The sequence below is a fragment of the Bidens hawaiensis genome, unplaced genomic scaffold (assembly GCF_021521415.1).
Source record: "Bidens hawaiensis isolate Kalapana, Puna unplaced genomic scaffold, B.hawaiensis_p1.1 tig00031141_1, whole genome shotgun sequence".
In the NCBI taxonomy this organism is placed as follows: Eukaryota; Viridiplantae; Streptophyta; class Magnoliopsida; order Asterales; family Asteraceae; genus Bidens; species Bidens hawaiensis.
In genome coordinates, this window is record NW_027495230.1 from 62749 (window position 1) to 81568 (window position 18820).

At 35.1% G+C, this 18820-nt stretch overlaps 2 pseudogenes across 1 annotated transcript; both read left to right on the forward strand.

Annotated features, from left to right (window-relative positions):
* Positions 1–1443: 1443 nt before the first annotated feature.
* On the forward strand, positions 1444–5422 carry LOC143581700 (uncharacterized; annotated as a pseudogene). The gene is made up of 4 exons (XR_013143872.1): positions 1444–1825; positions 2723–3728; positions 3804–3950; positions 4710–5422. The product of XR_013143872.1 is annotated as an uncharacterized LOC143581700 (transcript).
* Positions 5423–13455: 8033 nt separating this feature from the next.
* LOC143581699 (G-type lectin S-receptor-like serine/threonine-protein kinase At2g19130 pseudogene) lies at positions 13456–15873 on the forward strand (annotated as a pseudogene).
* Positions 15874–18820: the final 2947 nt, after the last annotated feature.

Consider the following 18820-nt stretch of genomic DNA (forward strand, 5'->3'; position numbering starts at 1 on the left):
AATTTGGTTTCCAGATTTTAAAAATTACAAATTTAATTAAAATATTTTTATAAGGGTTGTATGTTTTTCACTACTGTTAATCCCGTTACTTTAACCATAAAAATGATGACATGTGCCAAATTTGAAAATCTAATAACATTAGTTCAAACTACAAAACTCCTTAATATTAACTTTATCAAGTTCTGTTGTAAAACTGAAGGTTGAGTGCATGATAAAAGCAAGATGAAAATATAAATCCTTAATGAGGATTCTCAATTTCTCATGGTTATTTATTTAACATTCCTTCTATAACACGCAAAAGTTACCTAAAGTATAATTATTTTCTTAATTATTCTGACAAGCACACGAATACCGAATCACCAAACTATTCATGGTTTCTTAAATATATACATATAATAATCAACGCCCTGCTTGCGGTGCGGACATATAATGTATATATGTGTGAACCCTTGGGTGGGCAAAAGTAAAATTGCACTAATTTTGACGTTATTTTACTAATCACGTGAAAATAACGTTAAAATTGGCGGAAGGTTAATCAGGCATCATGTGGTGGCGTTGATAGCCGAAAGACAAGGGCACATGCACCAATCAGCCGGTGTCCCGATGATTGAGTGTTATGTGTCTTATGTCTAAGGCTTGATTCAAAACTACTATCGAGCCGGGGGTCTCACCGGAAGCAGCCTCTCTATCCCTATGGGATAGAGGTAAGGCTGTCTACATCTTACCCTCCTCAGACCCTACCATAGCATTGCTATTGGTGGGATATACTGAGTACGATGATGATGATGATACATATAATAATCAACAAGTTGCAAGAATGTCGCATGAACCATCCTAGATTTTCGAGTTTGGTAACAAACGCACCCATTGCCGTTCACATTTTCTACAATCTCAACCAAACATTGTCAAAACATATTCCCATAGCCGTTGTCGTTTATTCTTCTGCCTCCCACAAATTCACACACATTATTATCCAAAAAAAACCTTAAACAATCAGAACCTTAATCCTTAAATCAAACCTGGATATAAAGAGGTAACACCTTCAATAGTATTTAAATTTTGATCATTAATTATGTGTTATGATCATGTTCTTATTGTACCTCCTATGGTTTATTCAAATATTGTAAATGAACCGAACGTCCGGCTTGAAGTATGTTTATGTACGTCCGTTTAATAAATGAATGAACATGAACAAAATTTTTTTGTAGGAGGTTGCGTTTGTTCAATAGCGTTCGTGAACGTTTGGTAATGTGTTCGTTTACGTATGTCCGGTCACATCTGTTAATGTCTGTCCTGTTATGTTCATGTATCAATTCCTTAATGAACGAACACGGACACGAGTTTTTGTTAGGTAGAGTGTTTGTGAACCATCCGACAAAAAGCTTAACGGACGAACACGAACATGGTTTTGTTTTGTTAGGTTTGCTTACAGCACTATTTTATCATGTGGTGATGAATAGTATGAAGAATTTACAATGTTGTTAAACATTTAACAGGCATTTCATTTGTCTCTTACACATGTCAAAAACTGGGATCCAATAGGACTTGTTTCAGTCTGGCAGGTGCAACAAATATAAACGGTGAACACGCCACTAAACCGGTGGTGGGTGATAACAATGAAGGAGTGTCAAGATCATCACACGTATGGAGAGTGCGACGTGTTTTGGTCAGGTTGTCGCTTGACTACGGCTAACACGACTGCAAGGCCCTGTGCATGTTTTTATTGATCAGTGTCTTCGTTAAAAATCAAGTCAACGCGGTTCGTTTGACAAGGATGTTTAGGTTCTGATGCTTCCATTCTCCTGTCCATTTTTTGAAACCGAAGGTAATTAGCGTGCTTGTATGATTTAGTGATTCTATGGTTCATTGGGTTCGGCTAGTAGTGGGAAATAGGCTAACTCGGGCTGGTTAGTTAACGGTCAAAATGGGTTCGGGTAGAAGAGGGTAAGCCTGGCCAACCGGGTGGAATGGATGACGGGTCAAAACGGGACACTTAAAAAAAGTATCAATTTATTTTTGTCCAAATATACCCATTCTCTGAAGAGTAAGTAATGTTTGCCACCTATAAACTAACATGCCAAGCAGATTGCCCTGGATTGGGTTGACTAAAAACATTTTATATCACAAACTTTAAAACTAGTTGGTGTTTTATATATGCTATGTTTATAGTTTTTTTAACTTTTTTGCTAACAATCTCTTTACTTGAATAAACAACTTAGCAGGTTCTACTTTGGGTAACTCTGATATGTTCAACTCGTTTGACTTGTTTCTTTTTGAACGAACACGAACGAATTGAAGCATATGTTTGTGTTTGTGTTAATAAAATTCAACCAAACAAACGATCGAACACGAACAACTAAACGAATGTGGCTTTCTTGTTCGTGTTCGTTCATTATGAAAATGAACATGTTAGTTTATTAACAATATAAACGAACGGCTCACAAACATAAATAAATGAACAAACTAAATGTAGATGAACGAACATAATTGAACTCAAAACAGTTAAAAGAAATTTGAAGAACAATAAGTTGGGCCTAAAAGTTATCATGGGCCAAAAAATTTTAAATGAATAAATTAACGTAAATGAAGGAACTTAAACAATTGTAAACTAACGACCGTAAATGAACGAACATAAAGAAATTTAAATGAATGAACATAAACGAGTGTTCACGAACATAAATGAACCCCTTGACTTTAATGGGTCGGATATCTCTTCATGCAGAAAACAGTCCAATTTCCAACTGAAACAATGCAAAAAACACTAGAAGATCACAACACAAATAAACCTAAACCTAATAAAGATCCTGTCTTTACCAAAGGAGTTCCCAATGCCGACAATGCGAATCCGTTTCCATCGTCAGCAGGTCAAGACAGGAAACCCGAAGCGCTTAAAAGCACTAACGACACTGATAGTGAACACGGTCACAAAACTAGGGCCATTAGAAAGTGTGTGTCGGTAGGAACCGGCCTTGCAGCCTATCAGGATGTGACATCTGGCGAAGACTCGTATTCTTCTCACGGTGATCATAGTGGAGACGAGTATCACAATGCCCGAGCTTCCGTTTCTCCTCAACTAAGCTCAAATTTGCTTAATAATATATCAGATATGTCACCTGATCGCCTTTCTGGCGCATGCACTGGCGGGTCCAGAAGCCATACAACATGCACCCCTAACGCGTTTGTTAAGTCAAACTCGTTGCCACATATGCATTTGACCAACGCCGATGCAGTTGATAAACCGGTTGATAATGATAGTGTAGATCAAGCTGACAAAAGTGATGGTGACGGCGATGAAGCGTATGACTATGCTGGCTCTGCAAAAGACTGGATCGTCCCAGGAGACGAACCTGGGAAGGGTAAAACCATCCACGAAGAATATTCGGGTAGTCAATGGAACGAAATGCCTACTGAGGATTTTAAAATAAGACGGGTTGAGAAATGGGTTATGGATCTCCAACATTCTTCTTCGTTGGATGAAACCGACACGCTTACGGACCTTGATCACCAGGGGCAAAATGGGAAAAATAAAAACAATACCTTGGATCCCCTACCCGCTTCAAAAACTGATGCTAAGTCAGTTCTGGGTATGGATGCTGCTAAAAGATACATTTCTTGTTTGAACCCTGCAGCCACAACGGCTCAGCTTGCGAACCATGGGTTAGTTGTAGTCCCGTTTTTGAGTGGTTTCTTGAGCCTCCGGGATCTTAATCTGTCCGGGAATTCGATAGGTTTGAACATGTTTCTTCTCATTTTGATTGTTAATATTTAAGTGTTTGTTTATTAAAGATGTTTTGTGTTCACAGTGAAAATCACAGTGGGTGCACTTCCTCGTGGGCTACATATTTTGAATCTGTCGAAGAATAGTATTTCCACCATTGAAGGGCTTCGGGATCTAACGAGACTGCGTGTACTTGATCTTAGTTACAACCGAATCCTCAGAATCGGGCACGGTATGCAGTTTTTCTTTCGGTCTATATGCATCTTGTAAGTTTATTAAAGTTTATCAAATTTAATTCTACAGCTGTCAAGCGTGTCAGGTTGACTCGTTGGTGGGTTAAATTGTTTGACCCGAACACGACCCATATTTTATATGTGTAAAAAATATCAACATTAATCTCTACATACTTAGAATCGTGTAACCTGAACATGGCCCATTTATCTAAATATGTCAAACGGGCTGGCGGGTGACAACCAAGATGTACACATGTTTTGCTAGGTTATAAACAACGTCATGAACAGGTTAGTGGGTCGACCTGTTTAACCCGTTACCTGTTTAACTAAATGGGTTAGCAGGTCAACCCGAGCACAACCTATTTAACCCATTTATCTGAATGTGTCAAACGATTTGGCGGGTGATAACCTAGTTGTAAAGGTGTTAAATTAGGTTAGCGGGTTATACAAAAATGTGCTAAACAGGTCACAAATGGGTTAAACAGTTCAAGTCAAAACACAACTATTGATCTAAATGTTTCAAATGGGTTGGCGGCTGATAACCAAGTTGTAAAATTGTTAATCGAGTTGGTGGGGGGTTATAAAAAATGGGCTAAACGGGTTAGCGGGTTGACCTGCTTAACTAAATGGAAGGTCAATCGAAACACGACCCACTTTTAAGGGTTAGCTATGCAACCAAGAACCCGTTTAGTTTCGTGTCGTTTTCTGGTCGTGCCATAAATTTCCGTCCCTAACTGTGGAAATATGGGTGCTTGAAGGTCTGGCATTATGATCTTCGCTGAAAGAACTATACTTGGCGGGAAACAAAATAAATGAGGTGGAGGGTCTACATCGTCTCCTGAAATTAAGTGTGCTGGATCTGCGTTTCAACAAGCTCTCTACCACGAAAAGCCTAGGACAGCTCGCGGCGAATTACAGCTCGTTACAAGCCATCAGTCTAGAGGGAAACCCTGCCCAGAAAAACATAGGAGATGAACCACTAAAGAAATTTGTTCTTGGACTTCTTCCTAACATCACTTACTTCAACAGAAAATCAATCAAATCTGGTGCTGTTAAAGACTCGACTGACCGAGCTTCCCGACATGGGATAAGATCAGAATCCAAGAAGTCAACAACACATGGGAGGAGAAGTCAAGGGGTGAGCGGTCGGGGGCAGCATGTGAGGCTGCCGCCAAGCGGGGTTGAGGCGGTTGGTGATAGACATCAGTTTCCTGATGTGAGTAGTCAGCTTGCGAGTTCCAGGCAGGATTCTGCAATGCGAAGAGCTCATAGTGAAGGAATGCTAAGAGCGATTTGAGATGGAGGAATGAAGAACATAAAGACTTTGATTCAAGATTTTGGATCTTGCTTGTTTAATATGATATGCATGATCTAGTTTGGGAACACATTTTTTTGTTTTGTTTTGTTGGATTTTTAAGCTTGTTTATTTGTTTTATACAGCCAAGCATTGAATGCATACAATCAAGTGGTGCACAACAATGCATTACAAGTACATTTGAAACAGTTTTAGTATAAAGTGATGTATGTTTCTTATTGCTTTATGTTTTAACTAGTAGTAGTGTTATGAACTTATGATGCCAGACAAACCTTTCGTACCCTCCTTCCGTGTTCGCTAACACATGAAGGTTCATCATATCGTTCATATCTCCATTTGACATCTTCGGCAGTTCACAATTTGGCTTCTCGATTTCCAAATACTCTTGCAGAAACCACTGAATCACCCTATTCAGTTCATCCTTAAACGTGTCATCGTTTAAAATTGAACTTTCATGAATTTTGATTAACTCGTAAGTTTATGCAACTTTCCAGACTTGGAACCGAAGAACCGGAATATTCAAAAAGTTTTAAATAAATTTACCAATCCCTATTTTTTATAGAGTAACTTATTAACCGATATCCATTCAATCATTTTTTAATTCAAATCTTTTTTCTTTATGTTCAAGAACTAACAACCATGGTCAATTTTGATTTAAGCTATCAAGGTAATTTAATATAAAATGATATGATCTTCCATTAATCTATCGTTGCTAATGATTTATTTAACTTCAACACTTAGGTTTTACTAAAAAATATAACGGATGTCCATGTTGTAATCTAAATTAATTTACCGTGAAAAAAGACATACAATTGTATAAACTTGTTTTGCAATTTGTAAAGCTTGCATAACTCATTTGATAAATAAATGATCGAACCGGTTCTAGCCAGAACCGGATTTAGCGGTTCTGGAACCGAACTGGTTTACTATAATAGGTTCCGGTTCTAGTTTTCACTCATTTTCGGTTCCGGTTCGGTTCCGGTTCCGGTTCAGTCCTCACGGTTCTGAACCGTTGCACAGCCCTAGTCCTCTTAATTAATGTTTGATTAAAACATCTTCTTCAAAATGCACCTATCACCCCCTCACTACCGTTTTAATTCCTTGAAACAAGAGTTGATTCGTACTTAACCGCTCTTATCCAAATTTGGATTTTAACTAACACACGGTATAATATTAAGATAACTACTAACGAGAATTTCAACTTCTCCTATTCCATTAATTATTAGAAAGTCATTTGGATTTTAACTAACACACGGTATAATCTTAAGATAACTACTTACAATGCATTTGGCCGTGACCCTACGGGCCCTTGAAGGAGATCAAGGATAATGATCAAATTTTTTATTATCATAATCGGTTAATTATATATATTGTTGGTTTATCCATTATCCCATTATTTAAGTTTTCAAATTAGTATATTAGAAGTCTTTTTACGTTGTTTGATTAATTATTTGTAAGTTTCGTTTGCCGATTATTAAATAAAAAGAGTAGACCAGCGGTTCTTAGTTGTTTGGTTGTCGGGTCCACTTGTGTAAGTTAACAAGATTCACTTAGACCAGGTGTAGTGGTCACGTTGTTGGCCAACGTTTTGTGAAAACGCGGGGGGTACACCGCCCCCCGCATTATGTTGAATTTTTTTTTGTGCGTTTTAGATACAACGCGGATAATGTCAACAAAAAACAAGTGTATAACTCTGGAAACACCGCCTCCCTCCAAGTTATGGAGGCTTTATGACTACACTTGTTTTTTGTACAAAACCATAACTCTGACTGGAAGCCACGTGGCGCATAACCCCTGGATGTGAAGCTTTACGACTACACATGGTCTAACTTGAAAACCATAGATGGTAACTTGGTGCTTTTAAATGAGCCAAACACTCAAATATGGTCAACAAACATGACTTCTACTGCTACTACACATGCATCAATAGTTCTTGTTGATGAGACATATGTTGGAAAACGGTTCACTTTGGTTAAGATAATAATAAAATTATAATAACGATACTCTCGTTAATTGTGGGAAATTCACTTAGTACAATACCGTTTACAAAAATACATAAAAAGAATATAAAATACAAATTTATATACCGAAATGATTCAATCCATATCTTACTAGGAGTGCTTCCATAAGCTTTCTTTTAGCATCCATGTCACGAGTCTTCATCACTTGAGTCTTCAACAAATGTTTATTCAAAACAACAATTCGTTTATTGAAATTGGGTAACGGTTTTGGTTGAGGATCGTGTTAGACACGGGGCCCTTAAAACAGATTTCATGCCTACTCTCAAGCACGTCTGTTTCCCAGGGTACAACAACCGGAACAGTATGTGTACTGCCGAAGATGGCCACAAACCCGAGAAAGTCACCAGCTATATTGGTGTTTATCAAAATGTAGGAAAATTTGTTGAAGTTGTTTGACATAAGTATAGAGAGTGCTCCTCTCTAAATTTTGTCATGAGTGTGTGTAAGTGACTCCACAATTTTTTTAAGTCTACTTACAACATGAACCAACAAGTTCATTATATACCTACACAAAATGAGAAATACTCAACCAAAATTAATATGCCATAAACAATAAAATTAATTTAGTCATAAACAAGATAATTAATCTTGTAATAAACTTGAAATTAAATATTGTAATTAACATGGTTAAATACTTTTAATTAGATTTAAGTGGTGAATCAAAACCATCATATTTATTCATGACATGAGTTGAAACAAACTATTTGACCAGGTCCAAACAACTGTTCGCAACAGTCCGTTATGCAGGCGCGACACTCATGCGCTCCTGCGTGGGACACGATGTCAAAGATAAATCCAATTTTCTCTTCTTTGGTTATTCCAACCATACACTTCGAGCATTGATATTCATTCATCTAAGCTCCGTTTTGGATACTCAAATCAATATTTATACAACACATATATAAATATATTATTCATGTCCAAAGTTAGTGAAAAACCCATTTTCACTAATAAAATTTTTCAACAATCCCCCACATGAATGGAGATAAATCAAAACACACAAAATTTCCAATGAAAACATCGACAGTTGAGTATTGCGGGATAGGTAGGTGTTACCCTTTGAACCTTCCTTTGTGAAGCATACTTAGCCTCCTAGCGGTTTGTAGACGCGATGTCTTTGAACAAACCCCCATTTGTGGAAACGACAATATGCCTTCACACAATACTCTCCTTAGCTGGGCTCATCCCCTCACTGTCGTGTCCGTTATGGAACACTAGCCCGGTTCTGTGAAAGCTCTAGGAACTGCGCACCCCACAGTTTCATTTGAAGCAACACCACTTCTCTTTCACATAGGTGATTTTATCTCAAATCATTAAAAACATTAGGGTTAACACGATTTACACAAAATCATCAACCATACATTATGCTTAACCTCACAACATGTCACCGTTGTTAATAGGAATGGATTAGGAAGTAATTAAACTCCCTTTATTATTTTTTTGGAGGATATTTATATATATATATATAAACATATACATTAGCTTGTATGTAAACATATACATTAGCGATGCCCCCACAGTGACTACCCTTCGGTTATATGATTAAGTTGTCCTATTGAACTTAGCTCTTGGGATCTCCAGAATGCTAAGTTAGGTTTCCCTCATACTTCCTTTTTCCCACGGGCTTTAGTCCCATTCCACAACTTCATCTCTCGTCAACCCTCAGGTTGTTGGATCCAAAATATTATCTATGACTTTGTCAAGTCATTTGTAGATAATTTCAGTTTGAGATGAGTTGTTATGATGTGTTCTTAACTTGTAAGTTAATTTGCCTATATTCAAGCTTCTATGACTATAACAACAGGTATCACCTTGAACCTTGTTATAATAAGTGTCTTAGAAGAACATAAATATTATGTTTTAGGCGAACACGTGTTTGGAATATCTATTTGGATAACCAAATTCTTATTGCCAAACATTAGCAACCAAATATATGCCCAATATTCAAATGCAAGTTACTCCCACATTTAAGTGTTATTGGATAACATAAAAATGGGGTAATGAAAGGTTCTCCCTTTCTACGTGTTTGAGAATATTCTCATACAACCAATTTTACATACCCAAACAGTTCTTAAATGTCTCATCACCCCACATTTCTTGCCATTTGAGCTACTATTTGTATAACCTTACTTATGACAACAAATGTTTATAACGACGTTTAGATACCCGTGATTTGAACAAGAGTTGCCTCATTGTATCAGTGAGTTCATTAATGTTTATTTTGGTACTCAATAGCTTTTGAGTTAACCAACCAACATATGTCATTGTCATAAGTTTGTCATCAAACCAATGAGTTTAATGCCCTTCCATATAATGAATGAAAGTATCTTTCAACTTTCTCTACACACGAATTCGTTGTGTGTCCATATATACGTTTTGAATATATAAAGTTAATTAGTCTCCGGGGAGTACCATAATTAACTAAGTACTAGTCTAGCATGCTTTAGACTACAATCAACATGTGAACAGAAGATGCATCATTTTGATCCTTCACAGCCTCAAGGTATAATACCATATACCTTGTTCACATTCACTTAGACACACCACAAACTTAAATGTTTAGAAAAAATCTCTAGACTATTTCATGTTACAAAACATGAATTTATCATTCAGTTCAAGAACACAACTCTTTTTCCCTTGATCTTCAAGGCCTCAACATTTGACTTATGTGGACTTACACATAAGTCTTAATCCAAGTCAATTTTGGTGAAGACCTTGTTTTCTTGAAACCATGTATTAGGATACTCTCCCAAAATGAAGGACACATCCTCCCCATAGTTCAAACAAAATTGATGGTGGTAGAAGCATCTATGAGTCCATCATTAATAAAACTCTTATAACAAATCTCGAACGATTTATTATAAATGTTAATAATAATAACAACATATATTTCTTTCATATGTTGTAATCAAATTAGAATTCACACTTTGTGAAATTCTCATGTTGATACTCTCAACGTTTAATGATATATTTCATTCTTGTGTATATCCTTTCAATATATGTATAGTTTTTATCATGATACTCTCACGATTTAGTTAAACGTTTGATATCTTGTTTCATCCTGAAACTCCAAACTTGAACAATGACAAATCTAATCCAAAACAATAAAGTTGTTTACATGACAAACTACTCACAAGTAGTTGAACAATTAATTATGTTTCCAACAATAACAAATTGTTTTAACAAAATAATTTACTCGAGACTAGCTAATATATGGTTCAAGATGTGCTAATTATCTTTCTAGCAACGAACCAATATTAATTGCAAAAGACGTGTTTTATTCGTTCTAGTCATATCTTAAGTTTGCAATTGTTTTAATAATAAACTTTGTGTTTTATGTTTTGATAACCAATCAAGACCATAAACTCCAAAATATGTTTATTAAATAAAACGTTATCTAACCCGCTCGTTAGAAAATTACAACGATTACAAATCGTTTGTTCACCAAATATAGTTTTATCACACTAAACCGATTCTAACACGCTCGTTAGAAAGATAAATGATTGCACATCGTTGAAGTAGATGGTTTATAAGATAAAACGATTCTAATACGCTCATTAGAAACAAATGTTTACTAAACGATAAAATGTTGGTTCTTATTAACATAAGCCATTCCTAACTTCTTGTTAGAAATAACCAATTTTACATCGTTTTTAATACTTGCGATTTAAAGCGGTTCTAAGACGCTCCTTAGAAATAAGCAATTATAAAAAACCGTTTTAGAGGTTATGGTTTATAAATACAAAATCGGTTCTAAGACGCTCCTTAGAAATAAATGGTAAAAACCGTTATAAAGCTTAGTAATTTATACGAATAACACCATCTCTAACACGCTCATTAGAAGGTATAAACCATCAATTCGCCAAAATAATCTTTTTTAACTTGTTCGCACCCTGCGAAATACCTACTTCGCAAACAACAAAACCGTACCTCACATCCCACCTTATATGTTTATAAATACATATGGTTTTACTAAACCAACCATTTCTAATACGCTCATTAGAAAATATAAACATTTCAAACCCAATAAGACCAGAATTATTACGCTAAATAATATATATTCTAACGCGCTTGTTAGATGAAGAATGATTATAAAAATCATTTTAAATTAAAAACCCTACGATTTTTTAAATCGTTTCAATATATTTTGATTCTCTTCACACAAATATATATGCAACAAAATGAGCACTTTTGTTCATCTCATCTATCACCCACTTGAAACTTATTTTCCATATTAAGTTTTGTACTAAACAAAATCAACATGGATTTTATGAGTCAAAATAAAACCGCCATTTTATTAATGAAATGTTTAGTGTCTGGTTTAATAACAAACTCCCATATTAATTCATGAGAAGAAATTGTCAAAACTCTTATATTATTTTATGGCATATGTTTGTTAGCATATAATAAAAAAAATGCAAAAAATTCATATTAGGTTCACTTGACTCATAAAACATTTTAACTCAAACGGATTGCTAGAAGTCTTTTCTAACACAATTTTTAGATATAAAACGATAACAAATCGTTTTAAGGACTCTAAAGGTTGAATCGAACCATACAATTTGTAACGGTATTCGGATTTAATATTGTACTCCAATATAAATAAATCCGATATCTTTTGTACTAATCACATTATTTCCCCAAATATTTATAAGATTTTATAGAAAAAATCCAATTAACATTTTAAACTTTCGTGAACCAAAAATCCTTATCAATAGGTTTTAAGATTGAACCGTCAATCTTCACGAAAGTCTGTTTTAAGATTGTAGAAAAATGGTTCACTTTTAGTTAAGATAATAATAAATATATAATAACGATACTCTCGTTAATTGTGGGAAATTCACTTAGTACAATACCGTTTACAAAAGTACATAAAAAGAATATAAAATACAAATTTATATACCGAAATGATTCAATCCATATCTTACTAGGAGTGCTTCCATAAGCTTTCTTCTAGCATCCATGTCACGGGTCTTCATCACTTGAGTCTTCAACAAATGTTTATTCAAAACAACAATTCGTTTATTGAAATTGGGTAACGGTTTTGGTTGAGGATCGTGTTAGACACGGGGCCCTTAAAACAGATTTCATGCCTACTCTCAAGCGCGTCTGTTTCCCAGGGTACAACAACCGGAACAGTATGTGTACTGCCGAAGATGACCACAAACCCTAGAAAGTCACCAGCTATATTGGTGTTTATCAAAATGTAGGAAAATTTGTTGAAGTTGTTTGACATAAGTATAGAGAGTGCTCCTCTCTAAATTTTGTCATGAGTGTGTGTAAGTGACTCCACAATTTTTTTAAGTCTACTTACAACATGAACCAACAAGTTCATTATATACTTACACAAAATGAGAAATACTTAACCAAAATTAATATGCCATACACAATAAAATTAATTTAGTCATAAACAAGATAATTAATCTTGTAATAAACTTGAAATTAATTATTGTAATTAACATGGTTAAATACTTTTAATTAGATTTAAGTGGTGAATCAAAACCATCATATTTATTCATGACATGAGTTGAAACAAACTATTTGACCAGGTCCAAACAACTGTTCGCAACAGTCCGTTATGCAGGCGCGACACTCATGCGCTCCTGCATGGGACACGATGTCAAAGATATATCAAATTTTCTCTTCTTTGGTTATTCTAACCATACAACTTCGAGCATTGATATTCATTCATTTAAGCTCCGTTTTGGATACTCAAATCAATATTTATACAACACGTATATAAATATATTATTCATGTCCAAAGTTAGTGAAAAACCCATTTTCACTAATAAAATTTTCCAACAACATATACATGCAATTATAAGATGGAATAAAACTAATAATTAACTTGATAATCTTCAAATAATCCTTATCCAATGAAGCCATTTGAATTATATATAAGAATGAGTCAGTATCATGGTTGTCAATATTTTAACTTTTTATTGAGAGACAAAAGATTAGGTACCACTAGTTAAGTTGATGTTTTGAAAATTTCTTTAATTAACCCTTATTAGGAGCTTTCCATAACACAAGACGTTGAACCATTGACTGTCAAACTGCATTGCTTTCAGCTTATTTAAATAATTAGTTAATCATGGTCGTCGACGTATTTTAGTTATATAAAGCTATAAACTACGCGAGTAATGCTTATTTGTTTCTGTATCATTTATGTGCTTCACAAATAAACTGAAAGTTTTAATGGGGTTTATTTACTTCTTATGTTTATCTCTCACCATTTCTTTCTCATTTGGAGATGACACAATATCAGCAAATAATTCACTGTCTGGGGATGAAACAATCATATCCAAAGGTGAACTTTTTGAGCTGGGCTTCTTCAAAGCAGGTAACTCTTCCAACTATTACATAGGCATCTGGTATAAGAAGTACTCTTCTAATATTCCTACCATAGTTTGGGTAGCTAATAGAGAAACACCCGTATACGATAGATTCAGTGCGGTATTAAAAGTAGTGGATGGTAACTTAGTTCTCTTAAATGAGTCCAAGTTACCAATTTGGTCCACAAATGTCACCTCCACTACGGGTTCAGATTATGCAACCGCGGTTATTCTTGATGATGGTAACTTGGTTTTAAGAAATAGCTTAAATTCAGTTGAGCCGGTTTGGCAAAGTTTTGATCACCCGACTCATACTTGGTTGTCTGGTGCTAAATTTGCTTATAACAAGAGAACAAATAAAAGTCAGCTTCTTACTTCATGGAAAAGCACAGATAATCCTGCTGTGGGACTCTACTCTTTTGAGCTCGTCCCGTCTCAAAAGATGTTTGTTAACAAATGGAATGGATCCCAACGGTATTGGGATACCGGGTCGTGGGATCCATTGATGATTAATGATGTTTATAATTTCAGCTACCAAACGAATGAGAACGAGAGTTACTTCACCTACGCTTCGTATAATCCGTCATTTATTTCAAGATTTCTAATGGATGTTTCTGGTCAACTTCAGCAACAAACATGGTTGGAATCCACCAAACAGTGGAATGTGTTCTGGGCTCAGCCTGAAACAAGGTGTCAGGTGTATGGTTTATGTGGGGCTTTTGGTACTTGCAGGCAGACTGGGTTTTCGTTATGTAATTGCTTGGCTGGCTTTGAACCTAGATCAGAGAGTGAATGGAATCGGAGTGATTTCTCTGGTGGGTGTGTGAGAAAAACCAATTTAACTTGTGGGAGAAACATGGAAAAACCCGATTTTCTCATGATTAAAGTCACAAGATTGCCGCCAAATAGTTATGTGACAGTCAGGAGTTCTTCTGGAGAATGTCGTACCTCTTGTTTAAACAATTGCTCTTGTAATGCTTACTCTTTTGTCAGTAACAGCTGTTCAGTTTGGGATGGAGAGCTCTTGAATCTCTCCGAGGATAATGCCAACGGGAGAACAATGTATGTCAAGGTTTCTTCAAATGATCTTCCAAGTCATAAAAAGAATAATGGGGTCACAACTGTGGCTGTAGTTGCATCGGTTGGAGGCTTAGTTCTTGTGTTCGGTCTGGTGATGATTATAGTTTATACAAAAAAGAGAAGATTCGCTAGGAAAACGACAATGGAGGGATCGCTAGTGGCATTTTCCTATAGAGATTTGCAAAGAGCCACCAAAAATTTCTCAGATAAACTGGGAGGAGGTGGTTTTGGGTCTGTTTTCAAGGGGGTACTTTGCGATTCGTCCATTGTGGCCGTGAAAAAACTTGAAAGTGTAAGCCAAGGAGATAAACAATTCAGGAGTGAAGTAAGCACAATTGGGACCATTCAACATGTTAATCTTGTACGTCTTCGTGGGTTCTGTGCGCAAAGTAACAATAAGTTGCTGGTGTATGATTACATGCCAAATGGTTCTCTACATTCCCATCTTTTCCGAGAAAAACAAGATGATGTTCTAACCTGGGAAACTAGGTATCAAATTGCATTAGGAACTGCAAGAGGGTTAGTTTATCTTCATGAAAGATGTAGAGATTGTATAATTCATTGTGACATAAAGCCAGAAAACATTCTTTTAGATGCCAATTTCTGCCCAAAAGTTGCAGATTTTGGTCTGGCAAAGCTTGTCGGTCGAGAATTTAGTCGTGTTTTGACGACTATTAGAGGGACAAGAGGGTATCTAGCTCCTGAATGGTTATCAGGGGAGGCTGTCACAACCAAAGCCGACGTTTTTAGCTATGGAATGGTGCTTTTTGAATTAGTAACTGGTAAGAGAAATATAGATCAATCTGAAGATTTGAGCTTTACGTTCTTCCCTAGTTTGGCTGCAAATGTTGTTATGAAAGGAGGTGATATCCTTAGCCTACTAGACTGTAGGTTAAGCAGGGAAGCTAGTGTTGAACAAGTCGCTAGAATTTGCAAAGTGGCGTATTGGTGTATCCAAGATGAGGTGGACAGTAGGCCTACAATGAGTCAGGTGGAACAAATTCTTGGAGGGGCTTTAGATGTGAAGATGCCTCCGATCCCACAATCTGTCAAGTTTTATGTTGATAACACTGAGAATCTTGTTTTCTTTGAGTCGTCCTCAACTGGGAGTTCACAAGTACATTGCAGTTCATCAAGTGGTGATTCCCAGCCAAAAAAAACATCATCTTGATCAGGGGGAAAGGTTATTGGAGACCTGGGGGTGCTCCCTTTTTTTATTTTCTTAGTTGTGTAAATGTATCTGTTTTCGTCCGAAAATTTTGACCCCCCCCCTCCGCGTTTTCTTCTAAGGTTCGCCACTAGTCTTGATTAACATTCACTTTATTCTATAAACTATTTGATAATACATTTTCATGTCAGATCATAATTTACAATGCATGCCTTCCAAAAAAACATTGATTCTTTTGGACAACTTAACCGAACAACAAACATGTGTTTTGAATTTTTATGTTTAATTCATGCAAATTTAAGTTCATTCCATATGATTAGATTGATACCACTCAAATTCCCTTTTTGTTTCATAGTCTTCTCATCATACACATTCGGAACATTCTAACTTCTAAGTGATTACAAGGGAAATGATACGACACCGTCAACAAATTCCTCATAGTGGGTGCCATTTCTTTAAACTTAGAATGGTCAACTCGAACACTCTTCAAAAGTGCTTCTAAATCTTTATGAATGTCTATCATGAGACTTAAACCCTCAACCATATTGAAAAGAAAGACTTTTGCTACACACCTTAATATCTACAAGCTCTTTGGTTGTGAGTGCTATTTAAGTCACGCGCGCCAACACTATTATGGGTCTATTAGTAATATGAACTTGTGCTTTGTTATCTGATCCTGTTGTATTCTCTCTGTGAATTTTTCATGAAAGTTCAACAAAAGTTAGTTTGTATGTATAAATTTTTAATAAATGTTACCAAGTTAATATGCATTAATTTTTAAAAGAGGTTCAAAAAAGAGAGAAGGAATAATTTTATATCTTTGACTAGACAACATGTGAATGGAAAGCATTAAGGCTATGTGCAGTGGAGGGCTACAAATTGGGGCGTTTTGCGTCATGTGGCGTCCAGTCAGCGAGGGATGAGAATTTATTTTTGGGGTGTAATGGTGAATGGGCTACAAATAGTAATATAATAATAATATATATACATATATGTATATATAACACACACATATCCATACATGCCGGCCCCACCACCACAAAATTCGCCCTTCTTCTAGGCGACGAGAAGAACTCGCCCAAGCCCCTCGTCGCCCAAAAATCGCTCGGGGGACGGTGTTCGCGCCCCTTCGCCCAAATTGTAGCCCTAGTACACATGTCCTAACACAAGACGAAGAAATAATTTATTCTTCTTGGAAAACATGTGAAGGGAGATTTATTCTTGACTTGGTAAATGAAAACTATGAATGAAAATATGCACGAATTCAAAATTTGATAGAAGATTCATAGTTAGGTAGCTTTGACTGTGTCTAAATTCTGTACCCGGTATTTTTTTTGTTTAAAACAACTCATACATTCGCAAATTATACTCTTTTAAATTGTACCTTTTTATTTATTGAAGGATTTAAACTTTTTACCTTTTAAAAGACAAGTATATTGTTTAGTAAAAAATGAAGAAAAGGGAAGAGGGAGGGGGGGACGTTTAGCAACACCCTAATATTTATTATCATTATAAATTGTATTTAAAGAATTATGATATAACACCTTTATAAAAACTATAAAACGTTTTGTATATATTTATCTTATCATATACCTCACATCCGACAAAAAGATCATTTATATATAGTTTGATAAGTTTGAAAACATGAAATTAATGTCACATGAGAAAAGAACCAACTTGCTAATCAAGTTGTATGTTGTTTAATCTGTTTTATTGATGAAAAAAATGTCTTTCTTTCTTAAAGTAAGGCATCTCTAAAAGTTATTTAAAAAGAAAAACACACCCTTAAAGTATTAAAACACTTGTAGAAAAAAATATGTTTGTATTCTTTTTAATTTTAAAAAACATTTTTTACATAAACAATTTTTTGTTATTTAATAAAAAAAAATGTTTTATAATATTAAAAAGAAGGAAAAGAAAAACTCTTTAAATAACAAAAAAAACTTTTTTTAATTAATAGTGATAATAAAAGATGACAAATGACAAAGAATAAACATAAATGTTTAAATTGTACTTATGTAAACATTGGGGGAGGGGATATGCTTAGTAAAAATGAAAAAGAGGGGGGGGGGGTACGTTTAGCAACACCCTTATTTATTTGTTTTTAATGGGAGAAGAAAAGAAAGAAATTTTTTGTTTTAATTTCTTTCCTATTTTACTTTTTATTTCTTTTCTTCCTATTTCTTTCCAAATTAGAAAGAAAACATATTATTCAAATTTGTTATTTATTTCTCATTGTTTTCCTTTCATATGTTTTCTTCTTCTCTAGTTAATGAACTCATGAACACAATTTACTTTAAATTACTTTCTTTTCTTTCATTAAAAAAATCTTCAGCTATACAATAATTTATTTTTCTTTCTATTTCATTTCTTTTCCACCCTTAACTCGGGAAGAGAAGCATGGATTGGCCCTACATAAAATATTACATTCTCATTCTTTATATAAAACCTCTATATCACCATTCCCGAGATCGAGTTATTCTTTTAGTTGCCACCACATTGCTTTGAGTTCTATAATAGCATAAACATATATATTCAAGGTTAGCAAAGAAAAGCCTTAGAATTACTCAAGTTTGATTCTACACGTTTAATGTAAGAATAGCTTATTAATGTTATGTTTATCGTATTGGTTATTTATTGAGTGTTAATGATCGGTTATTTGTTGATTGATGTGAACCATTGATTACGAATCATTTGATATGAACCACTGATCTTCGAGATGATTTTTATTTATTTATTTTCTTTGGCCCTAATGAGATGAATGGTTTTGGTATTGGATGTCGTTATGTGTTTTGACGTTTTTTGATTGATTTGCTATATATTTTACGGATTTATGGTTCTCGTTATTTTTTTCTGAGGACGTGAGTGAGTTGAGACCTATAAATCGATCATGGGCAAAGACATGTCGACCCACTACTGAATGTTACGGATTGAATTACTGAATCATTAA